General features: G+C 38.4%; 2 protein-coding genes across 2 annotated transcripts in view; one reads left to right on the plus strand and one right to left on the minus strand.

Annotated features, from left to right (window-relative positions):
- The window catches only part of LOC148083378 (cystine/glutamate transporter), a 216,213-nt gene extending 209,583 nt beyond the window's left edge, over positions 1-6,630 (plus strand). Inside the window, exon 13 of the mRNA XM_087786586.1 lies at positions 6,616-6,630. The gene's annotated coding sequence lies outside the window, so the exon portion shown is untranslated. The remainder of the gene's footprint in view (positions 1-6,615) is intronic.
- The window catches only part of chrm2a (cholinergic receptor, muscarinic 2a), a 93,915-nt gene that overhangs the window by 66,988 nt on the left and 14,909 nt on the right, over positions 1-12,018 (minus strand). The window lies entirely within an intron of this gene.

A 12,018-nucleotide genomic window follows, 5' to 3' on the forward strand; every position in this document is an offset into this window, starting at 1 on the left:
AACGGTTCGGAAGCATTGATTTAGACAGTTTAGGGGGAAGGAGACTGATTCTCTGTAGCAACATCTGATTGGAAATACAGTTAAACAGTAAAACAGATGGATAAAATTTGCACATTTAATCATGATTTATCTTCCGGGGGGAAAAAAAATGGAAGTAGGGACTAACAGCCCACACATACTGTAGGACAAAGAGCTCGAGGATATCTGATTTAAAAGACAAATCGTCCTGTAGAGCTTCCAATAACAGGCGATCATTAGGTGTTCCACAGATAAACTGTGTGCGAAAAGAACAGCAGCCGCTACAGGAGAGCGGGTTGTGTGTATCCACTCGACAAATTTGCCAAAAGATCTTCAACCTAGATAAAATATTTCCATTTCATAATATACGACCTCTCCACTCAACGTGAATGAAAAAGAGTCTTGAACAAATCATCCGGCTGTCCTCCGGGAGGTAATATCTTCTCTGTGTACTTGAGATTCATGCTGGCGTTTCTTTGGAATTGATTATTTTACTTTCCCTTCATAGTGTTATGTTTTATCTCGCTCGGGCAGAATGGCCCCGGCGTACACATCGTGGGGCTCGACTGGTGAATTGGAATCATTCAGTGCAGGTGCGGAAGGCGCAGCGGCGACTGCTCTCCGCTGATAACTTTAACGTCTGACCGCGCATTGTGTTCGTGCGACCGCTCTTCTGAAAGAACGGCCTGATGGCTTCTTCGAAAAACACATCTGCCCCGATTCGTCTGAGTTCATTTTAACTCTTTCAAAAGGACGAAAAGTTGACGCAGCCTCTGCCTGAACTTGATTAACGACTCCTGCCTTATCAGCAATCTGCCTATTCCAATGCTGAACCGTCTGAGATGCGTTGAAAAGCAAGTCGAGTTCGACTTAATATAAACCGTTCAAGTTTAGGTCATGGCTGGTCACGTTTTGAAGCGCTCCATCTTCCATTCATTTTTTATTTACTAAGCCTCAGCAAGCGAAGTTTCAAACAGCCATTCAGGCGAGAAAAGTCGAGTTCCCAATCAGCAGATCTGCAACGGTGATTTTGTAACTCGGTTATCATTCTCACACTTTTCCAAACTCATCTCTTCTCTAAACATTCCACTGGAATAAAGATCTTTCATCGTATTACACCCGGAACAAATTAAATTCCATTCTCGTGGATGTTTTCAACTATTTGCTTGTTTGGACATTTCAACGCTGCTCATATGAACAATCCAGCGGCTTCACACTGCATCCACTTTCCGGAGCGATTTCAGCGGATAATAGTGCCCACCAATCATCTGCCAACACTGGAGCCCATATAACTGATGCCCCTTCATTCCAAAGCAATAGAAGAGTCTTATGAGGATGCTCATGATGTCATTACTTTCAAAACTGACAGGCCAAGAAAAGGTGTGGGGTTTTTTGGTTCGGAAAATGGGGAACCAGGCCAACAAGAATCCCCCATGTTCATTGTTTGGATATGATGGAGTCTCTTAACCTGTCAGAGAGCCTCAATATTTAATTGTATCCTCAGAAGTAAAAGCAAAGATGGCAAAGATCCAAATATATCCTTGTATATTGCCACAATGAAAACCGAGACGGAGCAATACCTCTGCCAAGGATGTGGCTTAATGATGATAAAAAGAAACGACATACAATGAAATTATTTTTGAAGAAATTGGCTCTGTGAAATTTAAGATCCTAAATCCAGACAATGTTTAGATGTAAAAAGGAAGGTCATTCACCTTGACCCAGATGCAACACAATCAAAATGCTTGAACAATCAAAAGCAATACACATTTAAAAATACCTACAAATTTAAAAACTTTAAAAAGGCAAAGACATAAGAAAAACACAGGAGTCCCAGAAAATGAGGAAAATTGCACAATTATTTGCACAATTAAAAAGGTTCTTCTTGAAGGAGTCAGTAGATCCATCAAATGCATAGGAAGAGGGAGATCGTTCCAAAGCTTAGGAGCAACAGTCTGGAAGGATTTATCTCCTCTGGTCCTGAACCGTGTTCAGGAACCATCAGTAGATTCTGATCCACAGACCTCAGAGCCCGAGCTGGGGTGTAAGTCTGGATCAGATCACTGATGTAAGGAGGAGTCTGACCATGAATAGATCTGAAAGTAAGAACCAGAATTTTAAAGTTGATCCTGAGAGAAACTGGCAGCCAGTGCAGAGTTTTAAGGATCGGGGAAATGTGAGTTCTTCTACTAGAGCAGGTCAGAATTCTCGCTGCTGAGTTTTGGATTAAATGCAAGCGAGTGTTAGGGGCAATTCCTGTATACATTTTAAGGCATTCTGCTAACACAAAAATAAACACAATGATATAGCCTCCTTGGCAGAGGTTTTCTGAATAGTGCACTATGCAAATATTATATAAAATATATCTGAAGAAAAGTTCTGTGAGGCTAATGTTGGATGTTGTAATTGACAGCCAAGTCACCAACACATTGAAAACATCATCAAATTCAACATCCAGACTGACAAGAACCTACATCAAATAATATCTTTGTAGCGGAATGTGAATGTATCTAATAAAGAATGTCACCATGGAAACATCAGGTAAGCTTGTTGTTTACTCACAAGAATAAAAAAGTTATTATTCAAAAACAATAGTTATACGTACGTTAAACTCCAAAAAAGAAAAAAAATCCACTAATCCCGTTTTATAGTACTGTAGTGATTCTTTTAGAAAGAGCATGAGTAATAAATCCTTAATGTGGAAATATCAAAGAGCTAAATATCTCGAGGGTTTTTCCAACCAAATGAGTGGGTCGCTTGTCAGCTGACCCGCCATCTCCATGTTAACCCCGCGATTAAATTAAAGGAATGAACTGTATTTTTCTTGAAAAGAAAAATGATTGAATTATTCAACAGACACTGGCCTTTTTATATAATCAATTCCCCTGGTTGACATTTTTCATCACTGGTGCAAAGGTTAAGCACACCTTGTCTTGGGATTAAAAAAGCCACTTACAAGTGGAACAAAAATGAAGATGGACTGAGGTGCGCGTTTAATTGGAAATTGACTGACTCGGCCACGTTACACCTGATCTCATAACATTCCACGTCCCTCACGCTGAGGAGGAATTGGATAGCTTTCTCAACAAGCGGTGCCACGGCATTCATGCTTTTTCACACTTTGGCATCTGAAAATTGTGTAGATGAAGCTGTGGTGAGGCGCTACACTCCAGTCATCACTTCAAAGTGAAAGGGTGCGGATGATCTTTCTGCATGACGGATGGGACTTTCCTCGAGTGCAAAAGGGATTGAGTATCTGTATTTTATGTCCCATTGACCTATAATTGCTCAGAACCAATACTTTACTTATATATTTAATAATACAGTAGCAGAGGGATTCCTGTTTAAATAAACATTTTGAAAACACAGTCTTGAAGCAAATTATGCTTTTTGAACAGCATATAACATGTTCAATTATGAATATCTACTTTCTTTTTTTTTATTACAAATAATTCTATTGAGAATTAGTAGGCGATGCAGGTACACAAGGTAAATCTGGTGAGATTCAGGGCAGCAAACATCATGTAAAAAGGCAGACCTTATTAGCAAAGCTTTTTTCTTCTTTTTAAATAAAAAAGCAAACACAAATACATACATGACGAGCAGAAACAATTCGGAGGAGAAACAAAACAAATACTTGCAACAATAGAGAAATGAATTAATAACAAACAATATAAATAAAAGAAAGTCTAAATAATCCTTCTATAATCACTGCCATAACCTGGTCAATATTTCCTGCAAAAACATGATTATACTGATTCACTTTCCCCAATCAAGAATATTATAAGGGTCCAAAATAATTCATGTTTTCATGGAAACTTTTCTGGGATTTAGTTATGCAGTATCTTTATCTTTTTTTCAGGGCTTTCAAAACATACCAAAACAGGCAATCTCTCCGGTCTAGTGACTTCTATATTTTTCAATCCAGAGGGAGAAAACAACAAAGGCACAACCCTTGTATCGGCATCAATGATTTAGGGCCGGATTGTTCTGCCAAATTTCAACTATGGCACAATAGGATGATAAAGTACCATATCCTTGGCCCCCATTGCTACAGTATTTGAGAAAGACTCAACATTGTTGACTATGATGTTTCCAGGGAGCTTCAAAAGCTCAATCAGTCAACCTTCCTGGAACGCCATCTATTGCCCCTTAAACCCTGACCACTATCCACCTTCTGACACCATTTGTGGCAGTATACAGTACCTCTGGTAACGCTGCCCTCCTCACGAACACTGGAGCTTTCTCATTAGTGTGACAGCCAAAAAAGTACCTTTCAACAGAGATAAACATTTAGATCTAAACGAGTGTTGAGCATCAACAGGGAAAGACACAGGGGAGATAAATACTTTGGCTTCATTTGTTTTGGTATAAAACCTACATTAAAATGAAGCCATCATTTATTTATTTTTTCCCATCTATCCTCACAGCCTCATTAAGTCGACTTTCAATAATTTAGCAACATCATGGCTATCAAAGACAATACTCTTTTAAAATGTGAACCATTACATTCACTATATAATTCATGAATGAATATGGTCAATGCAAAAGTGACACCAGTTCTGGTTCCTCCTCCAGGGGTCTGAAAACACTTTTTAAAAAATCTACCTTCTAGCCTTCTCTTTAAAGCTTGCAACGGCATACTCTCCTTCAAACTCTTGTCACCTATCCAAGTATGACTCACAAAATATTAATGTTTATTCTATTTCAGGCAGCAACAAGCTCACAGCCTACAAGGAGTGCTTGCTGTTTGGTGGATTTTCCTGGGGGGGGTTTCATTGTTTTTGTGGGTCTATGTCGAGTGTGACAATTGCTCCGACCGGTTTGTACCTGAGTAGAATGTTAAAAGATGATTTTATTGGGTCATACTAGTGTTATAATTGCTCTTATTACATCCCTTTCCATTGCTGTACTAGAGGTAAAACTCATTAGTCAGCACATCTCCGACTTTCACAATCCCTGGCCACTTGACTTCAAGGGATGGATCCCGTGAGGACTTTGGTTAAGATTAGCAGTCGAGATGTAAACTCCTTCTTCTTTTGCAAGTTACAAGACTCATAGCTTTATGACATGCCTGAATATCTGTGAAGGCAAGACAAGTTTTCCTTAACACATATTCTTTAACAATTTCTTATTATGTTGCCCTTCTAGAAGACTTCCTCCATCTCTGAAGACCACTGGTTCGTCTCCAATCAATCATTTTCCGATTGACGTTTTTCTCTGAAAGATGACTGGAATATCACCAGGCTCTAAGTGTTTACCTGACAACATGATGATTTAGCCTTTTCCACATGATGTGCTACTTTCATCACTGATCTTTAAAAACCTGTCCACCACTGGATTGGCAGGACATTTGCATCAGCCAAGGAGGTTTTGTGACACTACTGCTTATCTTGACGAACATGTTGAATTGGATTTTTAACTATTGATTTTGCCACAAGGAATATATGATTACATTTTTTGGGGATAGGGCTGAAGTACCATGTGGTTTGAGAAAGGTTTGGCAGGAATTATCATTCATTTGTATGGCTCTTAACTGCTGCTGCTTGTGCTTAAGAACTAACAAAACGTTTAATAAAAATATGACCCCATAAAACCCTGTATACAGTCACTAAAATAATCAATTCAGGTTTCTAACCTAACCAAGCAAGGGGCAAAAATTATTTTAGCACTCTCCGAAAAATTTGGTACTATGACTCATTAAAAACTTTCTCTAACCAGGAGTATAAAATTACGCTTAAACATCAGTTTAACTGTTATTTGGAGTATTTTTACATCCATAATATCCATTCCTTAGCTTTATCGCTGACATTTATGTAAGTCACAATGTCAACATGAACAATACATTCTGGCAGACCACATAAAATGGCTAGGAAGCCCGGATTTGGCCCACGGTCCATGAACCCATGAGGCCAATAAGACCTGCTTTGGATTTAATATTTGCAAAATGAGGATAAAATTAAGAAAAAATACGTGTTAAAATATACACCGAATGGCGCTAACTTTTCTTCGACTTCCTTGTCCAAATTATTTTATTATTTATTATTTTACTTTGTCTTAAAAAGTAATTAAAAAATAATCCCAACACTTAGTCGACATGAAGTTAAGTAGAAAATTAGAAATTAAAATCTTGGTTGAACTATCACTTTAAAACTGTTCCCTTTGGAATTTTTGACCTCTGTATTTCTTCTCCAAACCATCTGCTTATGGAATTAACTTGTAAACGAATCTGGTGCTTTAAACATTCACAAAGCTTTGGGTGCCAATTGCAAAAAGAAATGGTCTCCATGTTCAGAGGTTGGAAGCTGAATCCCGACGCGCTCCCTCTCTCGCTTCGAAACCAGATAAAATGGCTATGAGTTTTTATTGTAGAGATGCCATCTGTGGTAGTCTAAAGCCCGTGATTGGTCTATTTTTGGCAGATTCTTTCAAATACAGCTGGTTTGGATTGAGAGTGTTGAAAAATTAAAATGAGACACACTTTCACAGCTTAGCTAGTGGGAGTTAAAAAAAAACGAAAAAACCTTCAATAGTTCCCGGGGTTGACGTAATAGCGTGTTCTAAATAGATCATTAACTACACATCAATCCACAGGAGCAAAACCGACAGGAACCATCTTGGTGATGAAAAGAAAGCCACGCTCGACTACGTTCCTGCCCCCCCCCCCCCCACCCCCTCGACAGGCCAAATCTGACAGGCATATGCAAGGACTTCAGACGGAGGAAAACACCTCTCGCCTGCTTTTGTACGTCAATCACGGTCGGGCCGCCACAGAGATCCTGACATGTAAATACGGGAGAGCACAATGGTGGACCGACCCGAGGTGCGCACCTCTGTGAGCGGAGCAGATCGCGGGCTGTCAGACCGGACCATGGAGGTTGAGGCGGGTCAGAGATGTTGGACAGAAGCAGTCAGCTCATCAATGTGCTTGACAACCAGACGGGAGAGGCAATACATCAGGGAGGTGGTTCTCTTCACCACGTCCGACCGTAGTGCTGCTTCAAATGTCGTGCTTATGAAAAATTCAGTCAATCCCAGACGACTTCACGTATACCATTACATTCTTTGCATGTGACAGAAGTCTTGGTGGAAAATGACGATTGGGTGAGGCTTATCTTAAAGGAATAGATTACAAATTGCACTTGTTTTCTACTCGCTCTCTAGTTATCTAAGGGTTGGGATTCATTTTATAGTATTCCGTGTCTATATTATGGGCGGAAATGCATATCCATGTGACTGTAGTGAACCCACTTCTCTTTGTCCAAAAAAGACACACTTAAAAACATCCAAATACCTCAATACTGCTCGTCTGTAAAATCCATCTCGCAATGAAACCAACAAGAGAAACGGTTGAGAAAAACTTGTGCGATATTAACCTGGAAGTTACAGGTTTGCTTTCCGTGTGAAGTTTGTATGTTCTGCCTGTGTTACGTGGTTTTACTCCGGGAACTGCGTTTTCCTCCTACAGTCCAAAAACATACATAGGTTGATTGAGAATTTGCATGTCTTTGTGTGCCTTGCTACACAGGCGTCATAGCTCAGATGGTAGAGTGGTTGCCTGCAGTCCAAAAGGTTGCAGGTTCAATCCCAGCTCCAGACAAGCTTGTGTCGTTGTGTCCCTGAGCAAGACACTTTACCCTGATTGCTCCTGAGGGCAGATTCGGCGCCGTGTGGTGCAGCCTACTCCCATCAGTATGTGAATGGATGTCAAAGCGCTTTGTGACCCTGGTCTAGAAAGGCGCTATATAAATAGAGATTATTATTATTATTATTATTATTACTGACGTCCTGTTCAGGGTGTCCCTCGATTCTCTTCTTAAGAAATAGGGATAGATCCTTTGACCCTGCGACGCCAAAAAGGGAATAAGTGGCAGTAAATGAATGTTAACTGTATTTGTAGCATGTTAGCCTTTAAACTTCTGCTACAAACAAGCTTCAAATATAGACTTATCTAATGAATGAATTAATTAATAAGATCTAATGTCGTGGCTTCATTAGAAGAGCAGTATTAAGGTATTTGGATGTGTTTTGGTGTGTCTTTTCTGACAACAAAAAGTTAGCTCTGATTGCGATCCATCATATGGACTTACATTTTTGCCTATAACTGAATGAGCTGAATACAAAATGAGAAAGTCAACATCGTTGGTGCTTCATTATCGATCTGCATCGCAGTGGACCACACCATGACTGGAGTAACTGCGAGCTTGATGGATTGAAAATAAAACCGTGGCAGACCAAAACAGGGGCCGCTTAAAACTCCATGGATGAAGAATGAAAGCACGGGTGTGGAAGGAGAAAAGAAGTGACCAAATAAATCACCTGCCAACAGATAATTGGAAGAGCTGCACTCCAGGGACTGTAGCAACACCATGAAAAGTGACACTCCGATTTGCAATTAACTCCGGGAGGACGAATGGGGATTTAGCTCCCGTTGGATTAATTCCTGCAACATGATACCTGACAAGAAGCCGGCCATAATGAATCTGTTGTGGCGCTGAAATCATTATTATCATTTAACTTGTATGATGCCATCTCTCTCATGAGGAAACAAATGGTCCAAAGATAAACAGGGGTTGCGTGACATTACACCCTTGGCTAAACCTCCACGGCTAATGAGCTTCAAGCATTTATAACCTGCAGCCAGCAACGTTGTGTGAGAGTAGGAATTAGTAAGACCTGGTAAGGTAGTAGATGGGACGACCGTTCATTGTCTAGATAGGATAAAATTCTGGTGAGTTGCCAATTGATCAATTAAAATAGGAATCCCAATCGGAACACCTCAAAGGGATTCGCTAATGATGTGTCGATGAGGCTTCATGAAACAGCTGATGAGGTATCATGATAAAGTGTCTTCATTTTGAAAGACCACTAGATGACTAGTATGCAAAAAAAAATTGAAAGCAGAGAGTGACATCTAGTGGTCTTTCAAAATGAAGACACTGTATCGTGATACCTCATCAACTGTTTCAATAAGCCTCATCAACCAATTACTTGCATTTAACTTGAGGACTACAGATGGAAAGTAGCATTGTGCTAAATCTGGTGCAGCCATCTTTTTAATGTAATTGCACATTGTCCTTTTAAATAAACTGAACTGAACTGAACTAAAGGGAATCGACACGGAGGGATGAGAAGGTCACAAGGTCACGGGGATGCTTTGCTTTTATTGTGAGAGTCGAAGCTCTTAAACAGCCTACAGCAAATACTCCAAGAACATCATAGAACAACGGTCAAACAACACTTTTATAGACTGATATCCACCATATTTGGTTTTGTTTGCTCTATTCACTGCTGGCTAATTCTCGTACAAGTGAACCTGCCTTTGGTCACGTAGCTGTTTAGTTAATAGCCTTCAGTTAACCCCTTCCTAGTCAAATGATATCAATTGTTCCACGACATTACTAGGATTTACCATCTACTTGTAGTGTTTGTACCTGCTTAGTCTTTCATCTGAAATAGCAAAAATACAAAAAAACAAACATGAATAAGATAGAATCGCTAAAATTGTACGCTCGGTTCATTCTATACTTTTTGGTGGATTTCTTAATTTAATTTCTATTGTTTTAGACCACTGAAATAACTGCTTATTTTTTAATTGTGTTAAATTATATATTCACACTTCTCTGTTGAAATACAAATGTATATACAATTTATGACGTATTGATTATTACTGTCAGAAAGCTAATTTATTTTTTAAATTGTCTAGATTATCAAATAACTCATAGTACAACGTTACTTTTGAAATGTCTCAAAAAAAAGTAACAACCATCTCTATTTGGGACCATCCTGTTGCAAAGACACTTTTCAGGGCTTCTGCTGATTCAGCATTAAAGTGAGATGTATTTTTTATTAATCTAACTTTTGTCTTTTACCAGTAATTCCATTTTATTTTTTCAGTTTGTATCTCAAACTCTGTCCATGAAAATAATCTATACATTCAACAGGTACATCGTGCAAAAATGTTTGGGGACCCTCGATCTAAGGAATCAAATAAAATGACGATACTCTCCGAAGTTTTGTTCAGACAATAATTGCCCGTTTAAACCGTTCAAATGAAGAGCATTTGTCCTCGCAACCTCGCAAATTGGATGTTGAAGAATAGACACAGTGGATGTGTGTTACAGAAGGTTGAGTGGAGTTCCTCAGATGACATTTTCGTCTGGCATTTGCAAAAGTTAAAGTATCTCAAGGACGATATAATTGTGTTAGAATTGGTTTCATCTTCTGAACAAAGGTTTCTGTACGAAGCGGCCATTAAGTACCCGAGCACTCTTTAAGAAGTGCCATTTTAAGATCAGAAGCAGATACAAGTTTCCCATTATTTTATCTCTTCGCGGCGTTCGCTGAAATAGCTGGGTTCATTGAGGAGTTACAGAGAGTGAAATGTGCTTAAAAAGGCCTTTTCGCAAAGGAATGGCAAGGTCACATGGTTATTTTTTTTCATGGATCCCTTCTTTTGATGAGAAAAAAAGACAGTAAAGCACCATCGTCTTGACATAGATGTCATTGGAACAAATCCATCAAAGTCATATCTGATGTTAACCTTTTCTCAATATTTAAAAAGTCTCAAAAAAGTAGTGAGTCTGGTTCTGCCAGAGATTTATGATTGTTGGACGGAACTTTCCTCAATGTGATTCGCCGGGACCTTTTTCAATATAGTGAAGTTGTTACTGTTACATTTATTGATAAAACGCTGCTAGATTTGACTCTTGAATTGATAATGAAAATATTTCAATCTAAATGCACGACAGTTTATTTACCCTGTATTAATACTGTTGAAGGGATTTTACTTAGGTTATACTTGGGTACCTTAAAAATAAACATCCCTAGAAACTGCATCTTAAAAAAATATGTCATCTTGGTAGCTCACTGCACTTCTGCGCCAAGACCTCATAAAAAAAAAAAAAACAGATTCAGGACAGCATATGTACACGTATATTTAGAGAATGGGAAATTTTTCTTATAGTAAATATGGATAATAGATTAAATTAGAATAGATAGACTGTATTAATCCCAGTTTCCAGTCCACAGCAGATGATCATTTCCTAAAAACAAGATGAAAGTGCAAATAAAAGTACAAGGGATGACAAAGTGCAAATAGAAAGAACATAGAACAAAGGAAAGAAAACAAAGAAAAGTAATAGTAAGTAAGTGAGTAAGTAATATTTATTTATATAGCGCTTTTCGAGACCAGGGTCACAAAGCGCTTAAACAATCAAAACAATACTCAAAAAAGTACATACTTTAAAGATCAAGATAATACTGAGAACAATACTTATAATACTAATGTTAATATTACTAGTTATACTAATAGCAAAATGATTATCATTTCACTGTAGTATTCTTACAATCTAATTAGGAAATTGTAGTTTCAGAAGGGTTAGACAATACATGGTCGACAGGGGATTCCAGTTCATGATGTTGTAGATACTAGATGATGTTGTTGGGGTGAAAAGGGAAAGATGAAAATTGTATATTTTAGGACAAATAGTTGTAATTGTTATATGTTACCCATGGTTGTTCCAAAGCTTTTTCACTGAAATATTATGGATTATCTTATTAGCCGCTATATCGTTTTTAACAAGATAATCACAAAATGTCTTGGAAAATTGTATAGAATATGTTTGTGTTAAATGTTAAGATTATAACTTGAAACTGTAACTTCTCAACGCACAAACAACAATTAACCAAAATGTGTTTTTTTTAATACCTAAACTCATAGACTTATAGATGTGTGACATCACAGGTCTCTTACCGAACCAAGGTTTTGAACCTAATCAGTGGTCGTGGCCATCTTGGAAATGCTGTCCTCCAGTTTAACCAGACCCCAAATTTACAGAGTTCAGGGAGGTTGAATTATACTTGGGCGACGAAGCCACACACCTTAGTAAAGGCTACGGTGGCTAATAAATGCTCACTTGTCCGTCAATTCAACCGCTAAGCCCTTATTATTTTAAAACTAGGATAGAATTGATGAACAGGAAAATAACTAAAAGTGAA

The sequence above is a fragment of the Callionymus lyra genome, chromosome 3 (assembly GCF_982586985.1).
Source record: "Callionymus lyra chromosome 3, fCalLyr1.hap1.1, whole genome shotgun sequence".
NCBI classification, from domain to species: Eukaryota; Metazoa; Chordata; class Actinopteri; order Syngnathiformes; family Callionymidae; genus Callionymus; species Callionymus lyra.